Below are 15,554 nucleotides of genomic sequence, written 5' to 3'. Positions count from 1 at the left end.
TACTATATTTCCCCTAACAACCCATTTATTTAGGTGTTTACAAAGACAGTATTAGAATAAAAGAAGCTTCAGGCACTTCTGTTATTATAACAAATGTCTCAGGAGATGTGACGATGTGCAGGTTACAACATTCTGATAGTGATTTCTAATGCATTACAGTAGGACATGGACCCTTAAGAAACACATGGAATTGTCTTTCATCTAGATTACATTTTCTCACTGTCCCAATGTGCTTGATATGAACTGACACAACCATAAATATGTTTATATAAATGGCACGTTGTCAGAGTTAGATAGAGAAATATATAGCACTGAGTGAAAAATAATTTCAGATTCTTTTCAAGTGCTTTTTACTGTTGTAACAGTAATTCCTGCAAATCACATAGTAGACTATGTAAAATAATACTGCCTACAGACTTTGTGAACTGTGTATTTTTTGAGGAAGGTTGAAAATTTGTGTTCAGATAGTACCTAAGTATATTATGTTGGATTATTTAACTTTCCGGTGGTTTAGAGATCTCCAGTTCCCTACATTATCTCTTGAGAAAGAAAACCAAGTGCTCTTGTCCTTCTGATAAATTATGAATAACCAGTGATCACTACATCTATATCTAATTAGCTAAGGAAATAGGGTGACAATATCCTAAATATACATACAGAGAAAATACATATATTAATTTTGCTGTGAATTGAGAAAATATATATTTCAACAACCCTCGCAAGATTATTATCAACACAGAGAAATTAAATTTATTGAATTCTTAGAACATGACCCTTAGTAAGTACAAGTTGTTGGTATTTGGTAGATTTAATACATGAAATTTGTAAATATCTTCAAAATTATTACTTTGCCTACACAAAGCCTCACATGAAGTTTATTTCAGATTTTGAATATGACTTTCCCTTTGTCCTTTTACTTTGTCTAAATGACAAGTGGTGCTAGATATGATTAAACCCTATGATTGAGTTGGTTCACTAAAGGTATTATTCAGGTTTTTCAAACAGTAGGGTGGTATTCAGAGGACTTTGCCATGTTGCATGATTATTCAAATTGGTGAAATATTTTAGTGTCATATATCGAAATTGTAACACTTATGATGGATTTTATATCCAACATTCTTTTTCAATTTTTTTAAGATTTTGTTTATTCATGAGAGACACAGAGAGAGAGAGAGGCAGAGACACAGGCAGAGGGAGAAGCAGGCTCCATGCAGGGAGCCTGATGTGGGACTCGATCCCAGGTGTCCAGGATCACACTCTGGGCTGAAGGCAGTGCTGAACTGCTGAGCCACCCAGGCTGCCCTCTTTTTTCAATTTTTATGTCATATTCCTTACCTCTATGCTCATTCTATTTCTCAACAGTTTTAAGCTTGCTATTATTTAAAGCTTGATAAAAACATCAACTCCCCCATAAAATATTCTCCAAAGTCTATACTAATTTTCTTCTTCTTTAAACTGTGTGCCAAATATAAAAGCAGCAAGGACATTTTGAAAAAACTTGTACCTCTCTTTATTGAATCTCTTATTTTCACCTTTGCTCAACAAATACAAGAAAGTCTGTTAAAAAACTTTGCAAATAGATTATCTTCATGTCTCTTGGGCAGAGAACAGTTCCTTGAAACAGGACAAAAATACTAATTATTGATGGAAGCTCTCGAGCTATATTAAATAAAAATCAGTTCATCAATTAACACCATTAATAATGTAAAAAAGAAGGAGAGTGGGAGAGGAAATTTGTAATGCCTGTTATTAACAAAAGGCTTGTATTGAGAATATAAAAATAAATTATACCAAAAAAAGATAGTCTCATAAAAGAATGGGTGAGACTTTATCAGTCATTTTACAAAAGATGATATCCAAATAGCCAATATACATATATTCGCACATAAATATACTGAACTTAAGTAGTCATCAAGTAAATGCTCTATTAAAGATACAATGAGATACAACTATATTAAGAAAATTAAGAAAAACTGAGACTATCAAGTATTGATGAGAAAGTGAAACCAGGAAAGTTCTCACACTGTGGGAATGATTGTAAATTTTTGAAATTATACTTCGAAACTCTTTGACACAAATTTTCATGTTAAACAAATATATACACCATGATCTAGCCAATCCTCATTTGGAAATATATGTAACTGACAGTCTCATATGCATCAAAATAACTGTATGAGTATAGTAATTTCAGCATTCTCATTAATATCTACAGAGCTAAAAACAATCCAAACACCCATCAACAGTAAACTAGATAAACTGTGGTATGTATGATGATAAGTATACATGACTACTGTTGCATGCAACAATGTGGATGAATATGAATATTAATATTAGTGTGGTATGAACTTAATATAGAGGTGATATGCAAAAGAATGTATTTTATAATTGTATATAAGGTTCAATTAAAAAGGAAAATTTTTTAAAAAAATTTTTAAAAAAGGAAAATTAATTTATACTGTTAGAAGCCAGGGGGGTGGTTTTCCTTGAGTGAGAGGAGAGTTTAGATTTTGGGAAAGTGACATCAGGGCCCTCTGGGTTGCTGGTAATACAATATTTCCTGATCTTGGGTGGAGAGGTAGTTACAAAATATGTTTACATTTTGATAATTCAGCAAGGGGCACACATGACTAAATGTACTATTGTGATGTACAATATAATTTAATAAAATGATATTAAAGTCTTATAGCTTCAGTAAAAAAGGAGCATAACACCTATTTAATAATAATTGTGCACCTTCTGGAGAAATGCTAGTCCAGTTTTAACATACTAATATAAGGGAAAATAAAATGATTATGGATAATTTTAGTAAATAAAACTAGTACAATTACTAGTACTGGAAATTTACATATTTTTTTAGAGACAGGGTAGGGGCCAGGGGAAAAGAGAGAGAGAGAAAATCTTAAGCATGCTCCACTAACAAAGAACTTGATCTCACAATTCTGAGATCATGACCTGAGTCAAAATCCAGATTCTGATGCCCAACCGACTGAGCCACCCAGGTGCCCCTTAACTATTTACATATTAAAACAACTTAATAAATTGCTCAATCAGTTAAACTAAATTTAAGCTGTTTATTATTTATTTATTTATTTATTTATTTATTTATTTATGATTATATTTATTTATTCATGAGAGACACAGGTAGAGGGAGAAGCAGGAGCCATGCAGGGAGCCTGACGTGGGACTCGATCCCAGGACTCCAGGATCACGGAAACAAAACTTTCCATGATCCTCACCGCCATGGAATTTACAAACTAGTAGTTTATACACACTCATGCCAAGAAATAATAAACACAAAACTGCAAGAGCGGTAAATGTTATGGAACAGAAGTCTGTTGTGAAATCATATAACAAGAATACATACTAATACTAATACCCATGCCTATACTAATTGTTAAAAGATTAAACTTGCCTGGATGTCTCAATGTTCTTGTGAAAAGCCCTCATTTCCCAAGAAGCTTTTCACATACCATGAGATATGTAGATATTTGCCTAGTTAATTGTTCTGATCCAAAATGAGGTAAAATATCCCTTTCTTCCTGGGGAGGCCAGAACAGTGAAGCCCTGAACTAGGTCCATAAGTAAGTACCTAGGGAGATTAGAGCTTTATCTTCCTAAGTATTTACATATTAATGAGTAATGAACATAGACACTTAGAGAAAAACCCCACATCTTAAAAGCTGAGGCAAAGAGGACTATCAGACAGCTGATGAGATTTTACTCACATCTCAAATGGTGAGAGGAGAAGAAAGACCTTTTAAGTGAACAGCTACCTTCTTCAACTTCATGAGCAGAGGAAAATAAGTTTTCCTCATGCCTTGCAGTGAGATTTCTAGATTTCTAGTTACTCCTGTGGCAAAATTCCCATCATTGGCTCACAGGACTTCACCTCAGAAGTAAAGTAGGGCAGCAGGGACTACACACTCATTATTTGCTGTGAAGTAATAATAAATTTGCCTGATCTGGTGCAACTTGTGCATGCATTCAAGATAATATTAATCATGATGAATATTTAAAACCCTGCACTAATACTAAAACTTTATGAATACTTTATATGTGCCAGGCTCCATTGCCAGTTCTTTACACAAATTAAATCATTTAATATCGACAGTAATAATCTAAAGTAGTTACCGTTATTATCCTCCAATTTACAAATGGGGAAAATAGAGGCAGAGAGAAGTTAAATGTCTTCCCTAACTAAAGTGATCGTCTCCAAGTAGTCATTAAAAAAAAAAAAAAAAAGATTCTGATTCCAGAGTCTGTGCTATTAAAATCCATGATAGGGCTTTCCAGGAGGAAGTTTCATTTCATTTAGGAACCTTCTACTAGAGGGATTTACACAGATGTGAGTGGTGGAGATGCTGGTCATGTGGAGACAACATCATATGCAAGGACATCGAGGCCACTTGAGTTTGGTACATTTGTAAAAAGAGAGAAAATGCTGAGAAATGAGGAAATAAACTCCTAATTATTATAGATCTATGACAAGTTAGCATTATGTTTGTTTTTTAGTCCACTACTAATAAGAATCATATATACAAGCATTTTAACTGTAACACTATATAGGTATTCCTGAATAATCTCATATTTTACTAAATATGCACACTAAAATAGCAAGGCATATGGAAAACAGAAAGAAAGAAAAGAGGCAAGATTATAAGAAGATGGCAGGAAATTCACGCAATTCTATAACGGTAGAGTCCTTAAAGAGAGACAGACAGAGATAGACAGAGATAGAGATAAGGAGAGAATCAGAGAGACAGGGAGACAGAAGACCATAGCACAGCAGCCCCACCATGGGCATTCATATGCAGCATCACATCCTTAGTAGCCTTAAATTTTGAAGTTCTCTTTCTCCATCAGATGTGGATCCTTGAGGGGTTTCACTTGCAAAACTCCAGGACACCATATATCCCTACTCTTTCTTTTTTTTTTTTTTTTTTTTTTTTTTTTTTTTTTTACTATGGAGGAAATGTTTTCACATTTTCCTCACCTGTGTCCTCAATTTCCCAAAATAATTTCACCTAGTAGACTCAAAGGATATCTTGAAGCAATAAACCAGCTACTACTTATACCAAACAATGGAACTTCTGTGGGATTTTTTTTTTTAATTTTTATTTATGATAGTCACAGAGAGAGAGAGAGAGAGAGGCAGAGACACAGGCAGAGGGAGAAGCAGGCTCCGTGCACCGGGAGCCCGACATGGGATTCGATCCCGGGTCTCCAGGATCGCGCCCTGGGCCAAAGGCAGGCGCCAAACCGCTGCGCCACCCAGGGATCCCCTTCTGTGGGATTTTTAACTTTTTTCTTAAAGTGTTAAGTTACGTATTTGCTTCTTTTCTGTGAAAAAGCTTGTCAACTTCGGCTTTAAAACAGTAATGTAACTGAAAAAAAAATTACATTTAGAACAACTTGACCTCTGAATTATTCTAATATTATTTCTTATTTGTTGAACATGTGTGAGATGATTTGCATTAGGATAATATATTTCTGGAGGAATAGGCTGGACTTAGAATAAGTATTAAATGTTTGACATAGTCACTTATGAATTAATCTATGTATTAAGAAATACCAACCTTTAAAATTTTTATGACTGGCAGCTTATTTTCCAGATAAAATTTATATCAGTGCTCAGTAATGGATCTTTCCTCAGCCAGATGGGAGCTGTTATAAACAATTTCAAGTCTCTGTCTTTATTCTTCACTCTTCAATTTACTTCTCCTTGTGTACAGAGACAAATTAAGTTTTCACATCCTCTGTTTGTTCATTTGTTAATTGAAGAGTTAGAATTTAAAGGTATCTTCTATGTCTTAATCAATTCTGGCCAAATCTTAGGAGAGAATAAAGGTACGTTGAATTTTTTGAACTCACATTCTTTATGAAAAAAAAATTGGCTAAATTTTATATGGATAATATACACACATAATCTGAAAAATAAAATGATGAGCTCTCCTTCTGACCAATTTGATTAAAACATTGTAAAGTTAGCTTATTTCAAGTAGTTTATAATCTACATTCCTTACCATGATCTTCTTACTTTGTAGACAGTGAGAATTTTTTAAAAATTATCACTTACTAGATGAATCACAGGAAACCAAAAAAAAAGAAAAAAAAGTAAAACAAAACAAATCAAACAAACAAACAAACAAAAAAACCCTTTCCGGGGTATTCCTGTTTTAACATCTCAGTTCATATGCTTACTCCTAAATTAAAATGTAAAATATTTAGGAATATTCTGACCTTTTCTTGATTAAAATGCTGACATATCCTTAATCTACAGCCATTCTCACAATGCTTAGCTTTCTCAAAGCACCAGAAATGAATTGTATATCACAGGGAATAAAAAATGCAGTAGTGCTACAAATATCTACAATATAACATGCATAAGATGCACGCTATGAAAATGCATCCAGACTTTTTAATGTCCTTTTCAATTCCATTACACATCATTTGATAAATTTGCTAAATGTCATTTAATTGTAAATAATGAAAAGTAAAGAAGTATTCATTGTCAATATATCGTGATATACTATTTCTTCATTGATAAAACACCTAAGTATTTTGGTTTGACCAAAAATGTATAATATATAAAGTAAATAAATTATGTGGAATTTCTATTAACATAAGGAAAGGAAATTAGCCTTATCCCACATAATTTGAGAGTACCTACTGTATTATTCCATGGTTACACAAAGGATTTAAATCCAATGTTAACATTCCATTGAGACTATAGCTTTTTTACATAATCAAATATTTCTCCAAAAAATTTTATTTAGTTTAATGAAATTGTGTAATGAAGCATTTATTAGATCCTTTTTAGAGGGAAAAAAATACTGTGAATCAATACGTGATGTTGCAAATGTCATTGATGCTGAAAAAAATAATCATCCTCATAGGAAAGTGAGCAGAATCACAGCTACTTTTTTGTTTGGTTTGCTTTTTTTAATATAATAATTTATTATTCATGTATCTAGTAGTACTTACCTCAGGTATCAAGTTCAGCAAATCTGCCCCTTGGGTTTGGAAGTCCCGGTTGTGAGTTATCATAGTGCTCTGCATATCTCTTTCAAAGTCTGTGCTCTGTACTGTAATTAAGAATTTATTTGGCTTTCTGTACCTTTAGAATTTTAGCTCCTAGACAATATGCCTAAATTTTCATTGCTAGTATTGTAATACTCTGTGCCTCTCAAAAAGTTCTCTTTCTCTCTCTCCCTTTTTTTTTTTAGAACAGCGTAGATATGGATATGTACAGTTGTATGGAGACAGTTTATTACCGTGGAAAAGAGTGTTGGCCCTGGGATCATCTCTGCAGGTTTCAAATGCTGGCTCCAATACAATTGTTCAGTTCAATCCTTGTCAGGTTACTTAACTTTTTTATGAACTGAATTTTCTCATTTGTAAACAAGCATAATAATAGTGTGGGGCTCGTTTTGTCTTTGTAAAGATTAAATAAGATGCTAATCATGTAAGCAGTTATATTTTCTGACACATAAAAAGTATTTAGCAAATGTTTCTGCATCCCAGTATTCATATTAGTATAATTTTTGACCTTGTCTTTGTTTTAAGCCTTCTATTCTTGTCTTAAGGTTATGAGAGTTCACAATTTTACAAATTGCTCAAATGCTAAGGACTCACAAATTAAAATCTTACTTTTATTCCCCATTCATCATCAGAACGCCTAAATCAAATATAGGTGATTAATATAGTTTATTAATTAGAATAATTAATATAGTTAATATTAACTATTAATATAGTTTATTCAGGGATCTAGCTTGTTCCCTTCTGATCTCCAAATAAACCCATTCTTAATCCTGACTTGCCTAACCTGAAATAGCTGCACCATCTACATAAAAGTTCAAAAAATTACTCATGTATGTCTTACCCCATCTACCACATCTAATTTATTAAAAACCCTTGAATTTTTTCTTCATAATATAGCACACATCCATTTATAGATTTCTCTATTCTGCTTCGTAACCTCCCTGGTACAAGCCATTATTATTTCTTGCTTGGACTACCTTATTTAAGTCATAATTTTTCTCCTTGCTTTCTGTTTTTGAATATCTGGTGGTTATTCACCAATTAGTCAATAATTATACTAAACAGAGAGATCTTTTATATGTTTAAAAAAGATACCTCAATCAATTCCTGCTTATAACCTTCTTCGGGTTCCCACAGCAGTTTGGATAAACCCCAAACTTCCTTAAACCTTCAAAGCTCTCTCTGACTTGGCCTTTGTTTACTACCTGATTGCATATTTTATAGTTTCTCTCCAATTTGCTAAGGAGTAGCGATGCTGATCTGTCAGTTCCTGGCACAGACCAAGCCTTTCCACCAGCTTTCCTGTCTTGGTCACTCTTCCCTTTGATTTATATATGTTCCCAGAATATAGCAAATAATAAATAGCCGTTCAAAAAATATTTATTAAGAGTCTATCAGAAAAAATATATAAAAAATGAAAATTTTATTGAAAATATAATAGAGATTGGGGTGGTTAAGCATCTCACTCTTGATTTTAACTCAGGTCATGATCTCAGGGTCATGAGATCAAGCTTCTCATTAAGATTCTCTCTCACCCTCTGCCCACCCCCACTCTCAAAAAATTATAGATAGATAGATATAGATAGGTAGATAATAAAGATTGTGGCAGTAATTATTATATAAGTGGGATTATAACCCAGAAAGAAAACTTTATATCTAAAAACCCCCAAAACATATCAAACAAGAGTTTTAAAAATCAGAAATTCAGTTGGTGTTATAGATTTTTAAATACATGTACTTCTTCCAGTCTTTGAAATAAGAAATAGGTATTAAGCAGATACTAATTTTTCTAAAAAATCTAATTAAGAAATAAATAGAAATGCAAAGAAAACATACACACACTTTTTATTTATTTATTTATTTATTTATTTTTAATGATAGTCACAGAGAGAGAGAGAGAGAGAGAGGCAGAGACACAGGCAGAGGGAGAAGCAGGCTCCATGCACCGGAAGCCCGACGTGGGATTCGATCCTGGGTCTCCAGGATCGCGCCCTGGGCCAAAGGCAGGCACCAAACCGCTGTGCCACCCAAGGATCCCCATACACACACTTTTTAAAAGCAATAGAGACTGTATCTCATTTTGAAGCATCTATCAAACTTGGTTAAATTTTATCAAATATTTCATTAAATTATGTATAAGTTGACTCTAAGTAGCAAAAATCATTCAGGTTATTCTCTATTCACAAGACAATATAACTAGATTAAATTACAAAAGTTTAAAAAACATATTTAATAAATTTAGTATTTCTAACTAAATTAGATTTATTCTATAAAACAAAAGTTTCTTAATAAAAATCCATTAATGTGACATCAAATAGGTAAGAAAAAATCACATGATAATTCTAATAGATCAAAGTTATTTTAAATATTTTGCTCTTTTTTTTCTGATTTTATCTTCTAAAAATAAGTTTGCCTCCTTTAACTCAAGTAATCTATCATAAAATATATTCAGAGCAACTTTTACTTAAAAATTACCATTCTACATTATTACAACATATATTATTTAATATTATAATGAATGTTATGAGATTATTGATAGGAAAAATAAAACTAAAGGCTATCATAAATAACCAAGGTTACCATATATTCACAGAGAAAGAATTTCAAAGGATAGCTTATTAAAATTGAGAGCTTCTCCTTTAATACAAACAATATGAGCCAGAGGAATTATTTGCTCTTCTTTCAATTTTTATTAAATGAACCAAAGGTATATACAAATAAGAGTGAATCTGTATCTGTACCAGAAACTAGGGTTGCACAAACATGAAGACAAGGTATGAGTTCAACAACAATATCTAAAACAAAAAACTTGGTGGTTCCAAATCCAGGTGATAAACAGAGCCATCTGGAGAGTTTTATAAAAATACAGTAGAACTAGAATATATCTGATTTTGTTTGTTTTATTTTATTTTTGTACCTCTCATTTATTTCAATTATAAGATAACTTTGGGAATGGTTAGAGGAAACTGATTGGTGAAAAGATCAACATTACTGAAATTAGGAATATAAAAACAAACAAAATGGTCAACAAAGTAAACCCCAATGAAATTTTCTAGTGCTCATAAGGTGTGATATGGGTTATTAGAATAAAAAATTTATGGTACAACTTTTGGCGAGAAGGCAAAACTTATTTTATTCCATGGGCACTTGAATCAAGAGAACTGGTACTAATCTCACTGGTTGTTATCTCCTGTGGCACATATTTTTACCTCCTCCTTATATTTAATGTGGTCCAGTACTGTTTGGCCCAGCTGGCTTATAGATGATCATTTCATCTGAGAGTGGCAGAACATCACTAGGATCACATTACTCAGATTACCACAACAAGTACAAACATTAAGTGTTGACAAAGTGGCAAATTAATTGTTTCCTCCTTTTTCATTCATTCTCTACACAGGCACATGGATCCTTAATCTTTTATTATTAAACTACAGTAGATTTAAGCTTCTCTGTCTTCTTTCAACTTCCTCAAGATTTTGAGTTGAGAACTGACAAAATGGAGCCCCCTGAGTAAGTACAAGACAAAAGCAAATTATTCACTCGTTCCAATCTGCTCTTCTCAAAATCATGGTTAAATAAAGAGAGTAAGTAATTTAAAAGAAAAGCAACAATTTAAGAAATCAAAATAAGATCCTTCAGGTAAGCAGTTATTGAAGGAGAAAGTTAGAATCTAAAATTCCTTTTCTCATTAAGAAGTAGAACATAAAATCCGCAAATCTGAGATCAGTAGGTTAGTTTGAAATTGATCCCATAATTGCCACATTTGAAATGTGTCACATGCATTAAATGGCAAGTTAAATAATACAGAATATTAAATCAGAGACTATGAAAGGACATTGGAAGAATTTGTGGAGAACTCTGATAGAATATAAATGTCATACAAAAAAAAAGAGGTAACAGATTAAAGGGGTAGCCCTTCATCCATCAGTTCACCATATATGAACAAAAAGATTGGGGTGTGTGGGTTGGTTGGTTAAGTGTCTACTTTTCACCTCAGGTCATGATACCAGGACCTAAACCCCACATTGGGCTGCCTGCTAAAAGGAAGCCTGTTTTTCCGTCTCCCCTCTCCTCCAGCTTGTGCGCTCTCTGTCTGTCAAATAAATAAATAAAACTCTTAAAAAAAAGAAAAGAAAAAGATCACAAGGGTAAAAAGTGTAAAAGACATCCTGAATAAAACTTCACTAGCATTTCTATTTGGATTGAAATGTGCTGGAAATAATGGACGAATAAAGGAAAATCACCAGCAAGACACCTTTCCTATTTGAACTTTTGGTGGATTTAGAGAATAGATATGGAAGTTTTAGAATATATTAAGAATAACTCCAGATTCATTTAATGAAAGCAGATAGAAGATAGCAACACTTAAAATTTGTAACTATATGTGGAGATGGATGTTAAAGATTTATTTTAGTGACCGTTTCACAGTATATACAGAAACAAAGCAGTATGTTATCTACCTGAAAATAATATAATATCATATGTCAATTGTATCTCAATTTAAAAAATTAAGTGAAAAACATTAAGCAAGTTTTCTGAGCAAAAAAAAATGTGATTTTTCTTTAAAATATCACATCATTAAAATTTTAGCAAGCATTTGATGCTTATTACACACCTACAAATGTATGGATCCTTTAGACTACAGTAGTAAACAAGATATGACCTTTGCTTTGGAGTTAAAAGAAAGCTTACAATTGTAGGAGGGATACAAATAGGTAAATAAATTGATAAGCCAATTAACAGCTGTGTAACCTTGAGCAAGTTCTTTAACTTCCCTGTGTCATTTCTTCACTTGTAAAATGGGATGATTTGGCTTCTACTTGTGATGGTTTGGCTATTGTCACCTTGGCATCATTAACACATCTTTCCAAGATCTCTGCATCTTTCTAATGCCCTTGCCCCATTCGTTCCCTTGTTAGAGTTTGCCAATGATAGGCATTTGTGAGCTTTGGAAGACAGAAGAGCAGGAGAAACCATTATTCTCTGGAGCCTGTCCTAGCCAAACGAATGAACAAATGGGAGATTGCATCTTTTCAAAGAGCACTGGGGCTCTAGCTTCTTGGCATTTGCACATTCAGAAAATCAGTAAGAGTTTCACATAGACTATTTAAGCACTGTAGCAGTTTCCAAGGCAGTTCTTGGGAGATTCTGGTGAGATCTCTTGGTAGCTTCCCTGAAATTTTTTATTGGGTTCCTTATCCTTCAGAGTCAGTTTTCAGGACCTTTCTTGTTCTTCTAACATTCTTACCAACTTTTAATTCTTATAATAAGTCTTTCATACCTGAAAAACTTAATGTGGCTTCTGTTGCTCTTGAATTTTAGACAGCTATAGTTTTGGTAATGGGAATGTGGTTGATTTCCCACTCTGACACACGTGTGTATTGTTATCAAAACATCTGTGGTATGTAAAATTGTTCTGCTTATCAGTCTAATCAGCATGATTTTAGATCAGCCTGCCAATAGCTACACAACAGATGTTGGGGACTACAGAGATTTATTCTAGCAAAGAGGCCATATTTGGAACAGTAACTGTAGTTGGCAACAAAATGGGGTGGTTCATGATAACTCATTAATATTCTGCAAGATCTCTTAGTTTCTGCACTGTCCAAGCAAGCAAGCTCAACAGGGATGTGATGGGATTCTTCACTTGTTCCATGTTTAACAGTTTTAATTGTGGCATTAATCTTGCAAATCCATCCAGAAATGTGATATGGCTTGGTTGTAATATTTTGAAGGGAGAGAATGTGGCAGCGTCACTTGGCCTGTCTTATGGAAATAGCCCTCACTCCACTTACTAGGGATCAACATGAGTCTTTTGCTCATCCTTATTTCATCCACATCTTCAAAAACAGGAGAGAAAACACAAAACAGGTTCGTGGACCCACTGGGCCCATTTTTACATAGATTTGAGCTAAAAGTAGATCATGACACTTAGATACATTTACGTGATAAGAAAATTATAAAAATGAAATATTTTAAAACTATGAATCACAATATATCTTGGGTCTTCTGGAGATGGACTCTAACAGCCAGTGTACAGTAATCTCTTGGTATAGTTTTTTATTTTTGTTTTTATATTTGCATTTGAAAATAGCTTGATTAAAATATCAAAAACATACGCATACTGGTTTTCCTTTTAACTAATATGTTTTCAATATATTTTAAACTTGGCAATAAAATAAGACACACACATACACACACATATATATATGAAATAGATGTGAAGTCATGGGATTCATATTTACAGATTAAGAGATTGAAAGTTATGGGCAGCCTGGGTAGTTCAGCAGTTTAGCACCGCCTTTGGCCCAGGGCGTGATCCTGGAGACCCGGGATTGAGTCCCACATCGGGCTCCCTGCATGGAGCTTGCTTCTCCCTCTGCCGGTGTCTCTACCTCTCTGTTTCTCATGAATAAATAAATAAAATCTTCAAAAAAAAAAAAAAAAGAGAATGAAAATTAGTTTACTTATTCAAAAGTCCAATACATACTATCATAACTGGCCTAAAGATAAAACTCCAAATTTTAGAAAAATTAAAAGATATAGATATTATTTAGCTTGTTTTCAGAAAAGTATGGTAAAACCCACGTTAGCTGATCAAGGAAAAAGTACAAAAAGTGAGAAGACATAAATTACCAAGAGCAGGAGGAAATGGGGAGCACTATGTGTTTGACCAAATGTGGCTTACCCATGAGGTTTATTTAAAGTTAGGCTAACATTTGACAATTATTCTCATAAATTAACAGACAAAAGGAGAAAACTAACATGATTTTTTTTTCAAGAATTTTTTAAAGCCACTGTTCTGAAAAAATCAGCAAAAGAATGTCTTTAGTTGTAGAACATATACAAAAACCTGTAGTGAGCATTAATACTTCATGATGAAATGCTTTCTTGCTCAGGAAGAAAGCAAGCATGTCTGCTTTCTGTTTCTATTTAACATTGTATGGGGGATCTTAATCAATGCAGTAAAGTGAGAAAAATAAATAGAAACCATAAAAATTGGAAAGAAAGAAGTAACCATTTCTAGATAAAAAGGTTGTTTTATAGAAAATCTAGTGGAATCTACAAAAAGAGTGCTAGAACTAAATACTTTCAGCAAAGTCATAGGACAAAAGGTCAATATAAAATATTAATTGTATTTATAAACTATAAAACATTACTTAAAAGAATAAAAGAATATTTTATTTTAGTAAATACAGATTATTTCATAAAATCTGTCTTTGGAATTCTTTTACTGAAATCTATTTTATCTGCTATTAGCTTAAACACACGAGAGCTTAAAAACATGAACTATTTTGTGTTCATATATTAGTAGCATTATCATTATCAAGATGTCAAGTCTTCCTGACTCATCTCTAAATTCAGCAGAATTCCAATAATCCCAAAAGCTTTTTTGTAGGAATAGGTCAAATGTGTTGTTAGGAGTGCACTCCTGGTAGATTTGGCATTGCTGAGTGTGCAAGAGGCCCAACATCAACAGCAGTCTAAAGTGAATGAGTTTGAAATGACATAACATCCATAATGGAAGAAGTAGGAAGTCTTAAGGAAATGGAAATATTAGGATGAAAATATTATGTGAAACCTTCAGAATGCTGCAGTCCTGCCCTAGGAATATAACATAAAGGCAGATTTAGAGCATGTATTAAGAAATTTTCTGTGAGAAGAAACATCCTTGAACAGCTCTACAGTGACTGTTCTCTGTATTTAAGAGATTATGCAATGATGTTACAAGGGGTGCTGTAACGGATTTGCATTTTCTGATATCAATAGAAATAATGAAATCTTAGAGTTGTAAATGGTAGGTAGTGGTGCCTAACAGCCAGTGACAAAGTAGTTACAGCCAGCCACATCAAGCTATGGGCTGGAAAGGTAATCGAGAGTATTTTGAGACCTGCAGGGATTTGTGGTAATGGTTAAATGGTTATTGGATTTGTAGTAATGGAATAGCTTGCTATATTATGGTGCAAATTTTTTATGCCTAGTGGGAAGAAAATTAACTTGTATCATCAATTGAGCATTCATGCTTTCTTATCCAGTCCCCATACTTAGGTAAGTTTACTCAAGGATATCCTACATTGAAGGGAGGCAAGAAATGTTTAAAGAAAGATCCTGCAGTGCTGCAATAGTTATACACCATGACTCATCCCCAAAGCTTTCTTCAGAGGAAACTGCTGCCACTTACTGAGGCCTTGTGCATTGTGAGAAATGAATTGCCCATTCCTTCTGAGAGTCATAAGGTGCTGGCTTTTAAAACATATCTCTGAAGACCAGAAACCTCATTTTCTACCAGTCACGATGGGGCTTAGAAGATGCTTCTTGGCAAAATCCGTCTCATTGTGTGGTTTGTTTGTTTTTTTTTAAGATTTTATTGATTTATTCATTCATGAGACACACACATAAAGAAAAAGGCAAAAAAAGAAAAAAGAAAAAAAAAAAAAGAAAAAGGCAGAGACATAGGCAGAGGGAGAAGCAGGCTCCATGCAGGCAGCCCAGTGTGGGACTTGATCCCAGGA

The sequence above is a fragment of the Vulpes vulpes genome, chromosome 5 (assembly GCF_048418805.1).
Source record: "Vulpes vulpes isolate BD-2025 chromosome 5, VulVul3, whole genome shotgun sequence".
In the NCBI taxonomy this organism is placed as follows: domain Eukaryota; kingdom Metazoa; phylum Chordata; class Mammalia; order Carnivora; family Canidae; genus Vulpes; species Vulpes vulpes.
This window is presented reverse-complemented; position numbering follows the sequence as displayed.